This window comes from Canis lupus, chromosome 4 (genome assembly GCF_011100685.1).
Source record: "Canis lupus familiaris isolate Mischka breed German Shepherd chromosome 4, alternate assembly UU_Cfam_GSD_1.0, whole genome shotgun sequence".
NCBI classification, from domain to species: Eukaryota; Metazoa; Chordata; class Mammalia; order Carnivora; family Canidae; genus Canis; species Canis lupus.
Window position 1 is genome coordinate 71,615,370 of NC_049225.1, and position 13,906 is coordinate 71,629,275.

Genomic DNA, 13,906 nt, shown 5'->3' on the forward strand with positions numbered 1-13,906 from the left:
ACCTGGGTGCCCTATAATTCAACTAAATTCTGACACTATCTATCTGGAGATAGCATCAGATTCCACCGGTTAAGAGTCCAATCCCACAAGCCTGCTCCCCCCACCTCAGATGCCAGTTGCAAGTCTAGGTTATCATCTGTTCTCCCAACCAGCCAGCTACAGATCAGAGGTTCTAAAGGCTACATCCTTCCTTGTTTTTTGAGGGGTTTTTTGTTTTCTGCTAGAGTGGCTTACGGAACTCAGAGAAACATTTAACCTACTAGATTACCAGTCTATTAGAATATGTGTGTGTGTGTGTGTGTGTGTGTGTACATATATATATATCATATACGTACCATATATTACAATATGTATACACACACACACACACACACACACACACACACACAATCCAGAAACAGTCAAATGAAAGAGATGCATAGGGCAACATAGGGGGAAAGGGCAGCAAGCTTCCATGCCCTCTCTGAGAATGAGTGCCACTCTCCTGCCTCTCCATGTGTCCACCAACCCAAAAGTTCTCCAAATCCTGTCCTGGGTTTTTATGGAGGCTTCATTAAGAGGATAGGGCAGGGGGAGGGGGTACTGAAAGTGCCAACCCTGTAATCACATGGCAACCAGCCCCAAACCTCAGGTGCTTTCCAAAAGTCACTCATTTGTATAATAAAAGATACCTTTCTTGCACTCACCTCTTAGGAAATTCCAAGGGATTTAGAAGCTCTGTGTCAGAAATGGGCATGAAGACCAAATATATAATTCTTATTACGAATCACAATACCACAGTGCCCTGGATTTGTGCAATGCAATGGCCCTGTCCACCAGAAAGAGGAACTTTCTCCAGATGGCTTCCATAGAAAAGAGAGGAAACTTCTTTACAAGTAGCCTTCAGGAAACATCTTGTTACATTTGTGGATCTCATTTTGTCTGCTAGTCAAAGCCACAGAATGGGACCATTTGTATTGATCATATTAGACTTTATGTTTGGGAGACCCAGGGCTACTGTCAACAGAAAGAAAACCAACGATTCAGCTAATAGAGATCAGAGAAGATAGTGTTTGCTCCATCTAATTATATAATATACATACTATGTACATACACACACACAAATATACACACATATACATGCATGTGAAGAGTTAATATATGCTTATGTATATAATAAGACTGTAATTTTCATTTGCTCAACAAACTATGTGCCGAATACAAAGAACATTATTCAGTCTCTACCTTCAAGAGATGCATAGTGCTTTCACTTTTCTTCCTCTCCTTTATTACCAAGTCAAAGTAGCTGAATCCTTCCCTTATCTTTGATATAACCTCCTTGGAATCTATGTTTCTAGTATGTACCTTTGTTTTGTCTTTAAGGTAACTCAGAGGATCACATTTAAGCCATTAACATGTGGTTAGAAACTGAGGAACTATAAAGAAGTTATGACTGTGTCCTGGTGGGCATCTCTCCAAGGGTGACTAAGGCCATGCCAGCCATAGAGAAGGGACTGCTCAGCTCAGACTGACCAGGGACCACCATGGACCCTATGCACAGCCTTGGGAGACAGGCAGATTTCCATCACTAAATACTCCCAGAGCTATTCCAGTCATTCAACCCACATTTGCAACTTATCTAGGAAGATATATTTGGCTTTTTTTTTTTTTTTTTTTTTTTAGTGAATGATGTATTTACACTAGATCCCAGACATTTGAGACAGAATTCAAACAATGATTTCTGATCTCGAACAAAGTCCAGATTTCCAGTTTTACTGGAGTTAAATCATTCAGATGAAACTGAGGAGACAGAAAGTCGGGGCTTAGCTGTTTATTAGTTATTTTATTCTGAATAAGTCACTTCACCTCTTTAGGTTTCAATTTCATTAATCAACAACTGGATGCAGAAGACATCTTTTGGGTGCCTGTTATGAGTCAGGTTATGGCCAGGTTATGTGCTGGATGCTCAGGATATAACCATAAAGGCAATCCCTTCATCTGCAAAGTGAAAAGGAGGCCTAGCTTATGTCAACTTCTGTCCTGCTATAAAGATTGTGTGCTCTGGAGATGGAGACAGCAGGTATGTGTCCCCAAGCTCTGCAGTAGTGACTCATCAGTAATGGGTTGTGATGAACGTGGAGCCCATCCCTAGATCTCCCCTCTACCTCTTGGTGCTGGAATAGCATGATCAGGGTGTAAACTGCATCCTGCCAAGGCCTGCAGAACTCTGACTTTTGGTGATTCATCATTTAGTTTATAGATTAGTAGGTTATAAATATCCTATCCAAAATAAGTCATATATTCTCCTTTCCTTAAAGTATATTCCCAGAAGAACAGGTGTGCTTTATCTCCTTTCATATAAACATCAGAGCCTGACCCCGTAAGTTCATTAAAAAAAAGAATCCATTGGTGGGTGGTAAAATTCCTTTTGGACTCTCTGGCTGTTCACAGAGTTGTTTTCAAAGTGATCGGTGATCATGTGGACAGCAAGGAGAAATTAATCACATTGGAGGTTTGTCTGCTGCTATAAACCAACTGAAGATAATGGTGCCTGTGGCTGTGAGGCACAGGGGAAGGAGAAATGGAATTAGAGCCATAGAAGCTGGGTTTGTTTAAGTCTCAGTCAACCTACCAGAGAAATGTTGGGTATGACATTAGCTTCTCTGAATCTCAATTTTCTTATCTTCAAAATGGGTTTGCCTACTTCTCAGAGTTGTTATAAAGCTCACAAGAGATAATGTGTTTGAAAAGTACTCTACAGATGTGAATTATCATTGTGTGTCAGGATTTAAAACATTTCTCTTAGAATAAAGATGATAAAGATCCTCCAGGGATCCCTGGGTGGCGCAGCGGTTTGGCACCTGCCTTTGGCCCAGGGCGCGATCCGGGAGACCCTGGATCGAGTCCCACGTCGGGCTCCCGGTGCATGGAGCCTGCTTCTCCCTCTGCCTGTGTCTCTGCCTCTCTCTCTCTCTCTCTCTCTCTCTGTGTGTGTGACTATCATAAATAAATAAAAAAAAAAAAAAAAAAAAAAAAAGATCCTCCAGAGGGCAACTACTCATTAGCTGGAATCGTACTTTTTAATCTGGATAGAACCAAGATAACCATCCAGCTCATCCATGCTACTTCACAGAAACTAAAGGCCAGAAAGGCTGAGTAACTCCCCCAAGACAGTAGTATTAGACACCATTAAAAAAAAAAACAACAAAACAAAACCCTATAGGGACACCTGGGTGGTTTAGTGGTTGAGCATCTGCCTTCGGCTCAGATCATGATCCTGGAATCCTGGGATCAAGTCCTGCATCAGGTTCCCCACAGAGAGCCTGCTTCTCCCTCTGCTTATATCTCTGCCTCTCTTTCTGCATCTCTCATGAATAGATAAATAAAATCTTTTTAAAAAATCTACAAATGGTTTTTAGAATTGGGGTTACATCATTTTACATAATAAGAATTCCAGAGAACAGACTATTTCAGAAAGTCAACATTATTAAGACACAGATCTTCATCTCATGTTGGCACAGGACAATAACCAAAGAGAGGAAGAGGTGTGTGTATGTGTGCACATGTGTATGCATGTGCACACATGTTGGGAAAGGCAGAGGGAGAAAACTCCCCTTACACAGCTTTCTTTCACTATAGGGACATAAATACTTTCTAGAAGCCCCCAGCAGACTTTCCCTCAAGTCTCATTAACCAGAACTGAGTTACATGCCTATCCTTAAGCCAATTACTAACAAAAAGAATAAAGAATATCATTGTATGGTTAGGTGATTCATGATTTTTGTCCTGAAACCATCTTCTCCTAGTATGTTGTTGACCCATGTCTAATAATTCTGAGTTTCTATTATTAAAAAGAAACAGTGGGCAGTAGTTATTGGGCAGGCAACCAACAGGTTCTGCATCCTGTCAAAATAGTCCTGTTCTTTTCAGAATTTGATATTACTGGTGGTATACTGGATAACTAGTGGCTCTTGTCATATAAAGAAATGACTCCATATCCATGGTCTCAGTCCTTCTACATACAGATGAATTTCTTCAAGGTTTGTGATCTTTTATAATATGTGAGTATTTCAGTCTATTCTTCATTCTGCAAATATAGCAACGCTTGATTAAACTCCAATAAATTAACTCCTAAATAAGAACATTACCTAAGTTATCTATTCATTGATTCCAAACATTGAGTTCCTACTATGTACTAGCAACTATTCTTGGTGTGATTTATACGTGGTATTGAGATCAATGTTCAACTACTTGGAAGAGCAAAGTAACTAAATGCCTAATCTATTAAAGAGATATTTTGAAAACAATATTTATAGAAATTTGAGGTTATTAAGACCTATCATAAAGAAACAAAATCATAAAGGAAAATTTCAAGTTGCCAAAAAGTTTTAAAATTTCAACACACTCAAAATCAACATGTTAAAAGATAAAAAAACTAGGAAAAATATTTGTAATATCTTTAAGAGAATGTTGTTCTTTAATACATAGAAAGCTTTTATAAATCAATAAGAAAAACAGGACAACCTTAAAAAATGGCCATAGAACATGAGGATATGTTATAAAAATAAGAAATGGAAACTGTCAATAAATAGATCTAATATGTTCAACCTTGCTAGTAGAGTGCATAAAGTTGTATGTTTAAGCAATATACCGCAATTTTAATTTATTAAATTGTCAAGTAATATTAACAAGTGTTAGTATGAGTGGGTGGGAAATAAGCATCCTCATATATTGCTGGTTAGAGTATGAACTGGCTGAGATTTTGGGAATGCAATTTCCTTATATGCAACAAAGCCTTAATAAGGGGCACATCTTTTGATCCAGAGATTCTCCTTCTAATCATTTATCCCCCTCAAAATCATCAAGGGCACGTGCAAAGATGTTTTGAATCAATCTGTTATCGTTGCTTATAACAGCACTTGAAACTCAGTAGATTCCAAGTACAGACACCAAAGTTAACTATAAATTGAGCTGGACTTAGTTCTGGAGCCTATTACAATTTTATGAATTGTGGACTTTAAAAATAAAAGAGTATTTAAATTTTCACGCTCTGTTTAGTTTTTAGAATAAAAGTCTCCTTGATAATCTCCATGATCCTTTTGTAAGAAGGAATAACCAAAACATATAAAGAAAAAATTACCTTCACCTTCAAATTTTTAAAAAATGCTTTAAAAATAATGTTTTAAATGGGATCATCTAGTGAAAATTAACCTTAAAAGGTGATATTAAAAATTTTTTAAGATGAACTTACAGGTGCTACAAATTTAAAAAGAAAAATAAAAAAGCCTTTTAAACTAAAGCCATGAAAGAGTTTAAATGTGGGAGAAAGCAAACCTTGGGCCAGAGAGCTGTATGCAGCAGGCCTTTCTGTGATGTCTTAGATTTTTGAATTGTTTTACAGTTACTACTATTTAACCCTTAGTTACTTAATATTTAGTGTTTAAATTCTGAAATTTTGGATTTTCATATTTAGAATTATGGTGTGTACGTTACTTAAGAATCAACTGGTTATGAAGGTAATTTTTGAAAGAATTTAAATTTTTGTTGAGAGTTTTAAGACTTCCTCAGGGTATGTGGTAAGTGCTCCAAGGTAAGTAAACATAATAGCAGCTAACATTTTTTATTATTATTATTGGAGTTTGACTTGCCAACATATAACACCCAGAGCTCATCCCATCAAGTGCCCTCCTCAGTGCCCATCACCCAGTCACCCCATCCCCCCAACCACCTCCCCTTCCACTACCCCTTGTTTGTTTCCCAGAGTTAGGAGTCTCATATTTCGTCATCCTCTCTAATTTTTCCTAATCATCTTCCTTCCTTTCCCTTATAATCCCTTTCACTATTTCTTATATTCCCCATATGAGTGAAACCATATGATTGTCCTCCAATTGACTTACTTCACTCAGCATAATACCCTCCAGTTCCATCCACGTCGAAGCAATTGGTGGGTATTCGTCCTTTCTGATGGCTGTGTACACATCCAGTGTAGCATCTTGTGGCAGGCCAGAAAGAGCTGGCATGATCTATTCAGGGTACTATAACAGAAGAACATGCAGCCAAGAATACTTTATCCAGCAAGGCTGTCATTCAGAATAGGAGAGAGAAAGAGTTTCCAAGATAGGCAGAAACTGAAAGAATATGTGAACACCAAATCAGCTCTGCAAGAAATAGTAGCTAACATTTAGTGAGTACATACTGCATGCCTGGCATTGCTTTAAGTTCTTTGGATATATTAACTCACTAAATGTTCACCCCTGTAGGGTGGCACCATTATTCTCCCCATTCTACAGATGAGGAAACAGAGACACAGAACAGCCTCCTCAGGGACACACTACCAGCTCAAGGCAAAGCAGGAATTTAACCCCAAACGTTCTTACTCCAGAGGCCCAGCTCCAATCATGAGGCACAGCTGCCTCAACGACCTAAGTAACATTCGGTATTTGGCTACAGAAAATAAAGATGATGCCACGTGGCACAAGGTGTTTCCCACCTGACTCTCCAGACAAATCATCCAGGCAAAGTTGTGAAAAATAGAGTCCAGAATCCGAATCTCCTGAGGTGGGAGCCAGAGAACGGCCTTTTTACCAGGTCATGGAATAATTGCTAATGCTTTCAGTGTTACTACGTGCCAAGCACTGAGCTTACTGCTTTCCACACCTGACCTCGTTGCATCCTCACACAAACTCCATGTGCTTGATATTCTTTATACTCTTCCCGTTTTAGGCTTGAGGAAATAGAGGCTTTAGAGAGATTAGGTAATATGTCCAAGGTCACACAGCTCATGGGCAGTCAGATCAGAACTCCAAGAGCCTCCAAACCTTGACCTCTTACCTCTGCGCATGCCGTGCAAGGGCAGGGCTCAGGGAGAAAGTGCCACATGTGGCTGCACCAAAGCATTCCCAGGCAACCAGTGAGGCAGGCTCTAGGGAATGTAGTGCCCACCTCACAACAAGTAGAGGCCTGCCTAGGCTGAGGGACCAGTGGGTGGGTTCTGGACGAGAGGACAGTGGGCACAAAACAAGTGAGGGCCCCGTGAGCCACATAACAGACATCAGCCCACAGAGGTAGGCTGCAAATACCACTGAGAGTTGAAGTGCAGAGTAGGGTATATGTGGCCTGGACCAAACCCCTAGCAGGGTAGAACCTGAAAATCTGGTACCTTCTCAGCCTCTCAGGACCTGGTAAGAATAAGCTGCCCTGCTCATCCCGAAACCCATGAAATTCAAAATAAAAACAAAACTGAATAACAAATTAAAGGAAACTCAACAAAGCTCTAATTTTCTTTTCTCATCATGATGACTTTGACGCTATTTGAAATATCAAATACCAATTTATTTTAACTGCCCTAACCATTAACTTTGTCTGCTCTGGGACACCAGCTTTTAATCATGGCTAAGGTTCCATTCAGCTACATCTTTGCCATCAGTTAAAGTTTCCTTTATGGTAAATTATGGTCACTGTGTTCATGTGGGAAGGGGAAATTTCCTGCTTCAACTTGAAACTGAGGTGTCAATATGATAAATATCAGGATAATAAGGCGGATATGAGACAGAGTCTTCCACCATCTCTCTCTCTCTCTCTCTCTCTCTCTCTCTCTCAACGTAACAGCTCAGAGAACCTGGAATATAAAGCAGGAATCAGAGAATGGAGAGAAGAGAAGATTTGCAGAAATCTTAGAAGAAAACTGTGCTCTGAACTCTCCCTCTACCTTTTCATGAGGTTTGAGGAGTACACCATGAGAGGTCTTTCCTGGATCCCCTTCACTGAGCCCAATGGATCCCAAGATTGTGAGGGTTTGCACTGCCAGGAACTGTGGGAGGCTATGCAGTCACCTGGGAAGCAGGTAGCCTCAGATGAAGGAAGCTGGGGATGGCCAGCTGCCCTGGAATGACAGAGGCAGCACAAGGCAGAGTCAGAGACGGGGCAATGTCCCTCTAGGGAGCCTTAGCCACCTGCCAGGTCCCAACAATCTGACTAGGAACTGCTCTGCCCCTTATTTTCTCCCCTCATGCCACTCTATCCTGCCACTCTGGCAAGGGAAAGAAAAAGTAATCAGTGAGTAGGGAAGGAAGATTGCTGAGGCAAGGATAACTGCAGGACCACTGAAAGGTGTTGAAGGTGGAGGGGAGATTTGCTGCTGGGTCAAGTGCAGAATATTTATTATTACAGTGGAGGCTTTCTGTCTTCTGATTCAAGACTACGTGACTCGAGGGAACTCAAGGTTGTCACTTTCCTATGGATGAGCATAAAAGTCACAGCCTGCCTGATTTTTCACCTGAGTAGGGAACATGATCAACACCACCTTCAAATAGAGTTTAAAGGTACCAAGGGAAGCAAAAATAAAGTTATCTTGAATCATCAAAAGATGTACTTGTTTACTATACTGCTCTCACTAACATTTATCAGGCACCTACTTTTTGCCAGGCACTATATGCCAGGGAAACGGCTCACTATCTTACTTAAAGCACAAAACAGCCCTTTTACGAAGTGTAAACCTCCTCATTTTTACAGATAACTGGGGCTCAGAGAGGGTAAGTGATTGACCAAGCTGAAATTTGAGCCCAGTTGTGTGGTATCTACTACAAATGCTACAGTGCCCTGGGATGGGAGTGCCTGCAGCATCCTGTAAAAAGAGCTCCTCCTTGGAGGCTTGGGGTGGTGGGGATATTGATAACTTGTTCTGTACTAGAATCGCAGAGACGAGGATTGTCACCCACGCATAGAGACAGCAATGGATACACTCCTGGGAGGTCATCTGATTTGAACTGCATTTCAGGCAGCAGCAGGGATGAACATACTCCATGGAACCACTCCATACCTCACCCTGGCAACCTGGCATGGAGGCACATTACCACCTCCGATGGTGGGTAAGGCATGTTAATAGATACCAACCTTGGTGCCACTGGCACCATTCTGGAATAGACAAGCCACAAACACCCAAGATGGCAAAATATGTACCAAGTAGAGCGTCTCAATCAGCAGGCAGGCAAAGCAAAAAAGGTAGAGTTTAGAATTTTACAAAAAGATGCTGTTTGAAACTACTATGAAATGTATGCTGTGATAGGAGTAGGGTCTTTCAGTAATTAGGGTCAGTGTTTGAACAGAAAAACCTCATTTTCATCAATCTTTAACCTAATGTGTCAGGAAACTGGATAGGTGACTTTTTTTTTTTTAAACTTTTCATAAAGTCCCAATAAATTAGGTTCAAACTAACTTGTAAATTTCCAGGCAATCCACATGTCACTCCCCACCCCCAAACCCCTACCCTCTCCACCTCCCACCTCCGGAAACCACATAAACATATCAACAGAAGCAGGTTCCTCTCAAGGACAGGCTGCTGCATTCTTCAGATTACTAAATCCTCATGAAAAGCCACCATTGTCCTGGCAAGGCATTCAAGCCACCCAGATCGACTGAGTCTCCTACCAAATCGCCCATTTCAGGCCAGAGGGGGTTCCCAGCCAGCCTCAGAGAGGTAATTGCACCAGTGCATGGGGGCAGGGGTGGGGTGGGGGGAAGGTCACTAATTTATCTTAGTGGGGTGCTAACTTTGAAGCACACTGAAGGCTACTTAAATGTTAACATTCGAAGGGGAAAGCACAAACACCCAGCTTTCAAGCCATCAAATTTTTCTTTTAAGAGATAACCACTTCTGACTCAGAAGACAAATATTAAAAATAAAAATACCCAATCCAAACAAAAACCAGACCAGGTCTCCACCATCCATACGATCTTGGTGGTCTCCAGGTGAAAGAAACGTAGTGTGTGTGTGTGTAAGCACAGCCCAACACAGGTTTTTTTTTTTTTTTTAAGTTTCTTTCCCCTTACCTTTCAAGGGTTAGCTCAGTTACACAAATTCATCTGACCAAAGTAAATCCCATTTTATAAGTGATGAAACATGGCTTATGAAAGATAAATAGAAAAAGATATTTCATTAGAATGAAGGGGAAAAAAAAAACCCTCAAACAACAATCCTCTCACCTAACCCTGGATTCAGTAAGAGGAAAATTGTCTTAAAGAATTCAAATAATGAAGCTTAAGTCATGACACTGCTGCATGTTTTAGAAGCTGCTTGTTCCTCCTTTCAGGTTCTTCTCTCTGCAAATAAATAAATAAATAAATAAATAAATAAATAAATAAATGCAGGAGAAGTTTACAAAGATGAACAAAATTAATGTTCTTTATTTGCATTCAAAGCTAAAATTTAGTTGTGAAAGCCAGAGCATAAGCTGAAAACAGGAGCTTCCGAGGCTCAGATTTTGACTTTTTCCTTTTCTCCGGGTCTGTTCATTAGAAGCCTCTTCTCTCTCTCTCTCTCGCATTAATTTGACTCTTCTTCCAGTCCATGACTCACCCACGGGAATGAGAGCTGCACCCAGCCAGCTCCTCCAGCAAAAATGCCTCTTCCGAAAAAAAAAAAATCAGCTGCACCTTTCTGGCTCTCGCAGGAAAAACTTGGAGGAAAGAGAGTAGGACCAAACTGTCATTCTAACTTCTCTCCCACAATAAAATCTTCCTGAAAGAGATTTGGAATGAGGAAGGGCAGAGATGTTGAAAAAGAAAATGAGACAAGCTTTCTATTATAAGTGGGTTCATTAGCCTAATTAAGCATCTTCAGCTTCCTGCCTCTCTCCTAGCAATCACTGAAAATCTAAAACGGTGAAGGGAGGATCTGATACTATCTCAAAAGGGATTTGGAGGGTTAAAGGGTCCCTTATTTTGTGTATGTAGACATAGCACACACATGGATGGCTGTAGTCCAACTGCAGTGAGTGCAGGACTTCAGCACTGAAGAACCAAAGCAAAACATAAAGTCTGAATTATTCTTTTTTTTCTCTCTTAATTCCCATCCTGTCTGGACAAAACTCTGCCTTTATTCCATGTCTTTGCATCAAGACCATCTGAGGAGGAAAAAAACCCCACCAAGCAAACAAACAAAAACCAAGCAACCCTGGATTTAATATAATCTTCAGATGTTGAACTCATAAGAAATGGTATCCACAATGGCTTAAACTCTGTGCTTGCCTTTTTCTCCCCATCTCCAACGAAGCCTCTCTTTCTTGCTTTCCTTGTCCTTCTTTGCTATTGTAGCCAGAGGAGTGAACTCTGTATTGGATATTTGAGGCCAGGTGTGAGGTACTTAGATTAACCTTGGCAGAGATACCAAAGATTAATTTCAGAAAAAATATAAGTTGGCAGAAGACATCGCATAGATGTTTCCCCAGGAACAGGATTAACAAAGAAAAATAAAAGAAAAAGACATTACATCCGGCATATTTCAAAGTCATGAGAAAACACATGGATTGTATAAAATAAGAGTAAGATCCAAGTTGGCTCAATTCATGAAGAATTAAGGAAGCAGCAATAAAAGTATGAGACAACATGGATACAGCGACAACCTTCCCTTATTCCGCACTCATCTTGCCCCCAAAACACATGCATACACACAAACTCCATAAATGCCTTCCACAAACTTTCTTTGAATGTTTTTATTGGGATTTTCTCTTCACTCATCACTGACAGCCTCACAGTTCTTTTGAGATTCAGAATCCAGTGTGTATATTCACCTACATGGCCCAATCCCATACTAGTCCTTTACATCACCCCAAACAACTTCACCACCAAGAACTGTCCTCACAGACCACCATCTGTCTGTCTTCTAACTCTCTTATTCCTTTATTCCTACCAAGTCTAACCTTCCACACCAAGGCTTCCCTACTGTTCTTTTCCTTTGGCCTCTCTGCTTTCATTTCTGTCCCTATTCAGCTTGGATTTCAAAGCACTTATTTCAACAATGCCCTGTCTAGGCTATCTGATTCAGATTCCTGACTCTGAGAATTTCCCAGGCTCTCCTCTCCCTCCACTCCCCTCCAAGAGCAACTGACACTCACTGGAAAGATCAATGCAATATAAATACCTACTCTTGAACTCCTGTGGCTACTCTCTCTTGCTGAAGACCCTCTTCCTGAAGCATTTTCTAGGGGCATTCAAAACCCGTCACCGGGGACACCTGAGTGGCTCAGTGGCTGAGTGTTTGCCTTTGGCTCAGGTCGTGATCCTGGGGTCCTGGCATCGAGTCCCACATCGGGCTCCCCACGGGGAGCCTGCTTCTGCCTCTGCCTATGTCCCTGCCTCTCTCTGGGTCTCTCATGAATACATAAAATCTTTAAAAATACTCATCATCATATTCCTTCCACGTATCACAGTTCTCTTGCAACTATTCTTGGCTTCTAAACCCACCTCTTTCTCTGCCTATCATCAAGCTAAGTGCCATATCTTGCTGATTTCATCTCCATGATAATTTTTAAATAACTCTCTTCCTTTCAGTTTCAGTTGGTATTACCAATGCCCCAGTTAATTCCCCACATCCCAGCAGTTTCAAAAGACTCCAGCCTGCCAATTCAATCCTGCTTCCTCTTTCTCATCATTCAATCCTGCAATCATTTCAATCCTTTGAAGAAGCCTTCAGTGGTCCCTTGTTGACTACGAACCCAATATACACCCTGCAGCCTGGCACAAATCCATCTATATACAACAAAGCCCTAACCTGCCTTTCTAGTCTCATCCCCTGCTACTCAGCCATTCTTTAGCCAAAATGGAAATAAACATAATTTTCACATTTCTATACTTTATCAAGTCCCATCCACCCTCATCTCTCAGACTTCTGCCATTTTTCTAGGCTCTTCTCAAATGCCTTCTCTTCCATGGAGCCTCACTGGCGAGTGATCTTTCTTTCCTTCAGGCTCCACTGTAGATTTTTGCATCACCAAGGGTGAATTTATCTCACTCTAGCCTTGGAATTTACTTCTGTACTTGTCTATATTGGAAGCCTCCTTGGGAGTGCTTTGCATTTCTACAGGGTTTGTAAAGTGCCTTCCATAATATAGGAATGGCATAAATATGTGTGCAAAGGGGTAAAAAAAAAAAGAGTAAAACAGCCAGCTGGATCTTGCATTTCAATTTTCCACTCTGCTCTTAATTGGAGAGGATGGGGGAGGGATGCAGGAGGGGTCCAGTAGATCCTTTCACCTCTCTGGGTCTTGTTCTCTTTCTTGAAAAAGGAGAGCTCTTGAAGGTCTCTCAACAGTCTAGCTCAAATGCAATATAATTCTTCTAGCTATATAAATTTGGAAAAATACTGACAAGCTTGATTTGCCACTTACATAGGAAAAATCTCCCCAAACAGGTAGTTCCAGGAACTTCCAATCACACCATTGTCACCACTAGGGCTGACTACATATAATTGTACTTAATGGGGAAAGGTCTGGGGAGTGAGGTTGTGATCCCATGCTGTCTGACATCGCCTAACCTACCCACCCCCAAAATTTTTATGTGCAAATATTTAAATTGCATCTTGTTTCCCCAAGACTTAAAGTGAATTCCACAGAGTCCACCTTTCAAAGTCTTATTGGGTCTGGTGAGAAATGATGACGGGATCAGGGTCTGCCATTATTTATTCTTTAATTTAATTTCCTGAGTCAGTCTCACCTCTCCCTATTCAGACACTCTGAGGGTAAACAGTGACCTCTATTCTCAAAGTGGTGTTTATTTATTTTTAATTTATGTATGTATTATTTAGGTAGCTCCTACTGCAAAAAGACCATACTAATATTCTGCCATTTTGCTTAACTAAAGGAAACATGTTTTTGTTCTATCCTTGTTGTAAACCACACATCATATGACAGAGTAAAGGACATATTTGGCTCTTGCAGAGGACACTGAACATAATGAACATGCTAAGTTTGTAGGATGAATAATATATAATATTGTCATTATATATATTACTTGCATATTAATATGTCATATTAACACTATAACATTCATCTAAAAAAGCAGGAAGGAACTGGAAGAAGGAAAACTCTAGGAAAGTTGCTTGAGCCCCATAGGCCTTGGAAATAAAACTTCCAGCCAGGATAGTACTGTTGCG

At 40.7% G+C, this 13,906-nt stretch overlaps 1 long non-coding RNA gene across 2 annotated transcripts in view; it reads right to left on the bottom strand.

Moving 5' to 3' along the window:
* LOC111095629 overlaps positions 1 to 10,073 on the bottom strand; it is a 122,583-nt gene extending 112,510 nt beyond the window's left edge. Inside the window, exon 1 of one of the 2 annotated variants that reach the window (XR_005358557.1) lies at positions 9,961 to 10,073. This is a non-coding gene — a long non-coding RNA (uncharacterized LOC111095629). Of the gene's footprint in view, positions 1 to 5,876; positions 6,035 to 9,960 lie in introns of those variants that run through there. The other variant, XR_005358558.1, reaches the window with a different exon arrangement.
* Between the last annotated feature and the right edge of the window lie 3,833 nt (positions 10,074 to 13,906).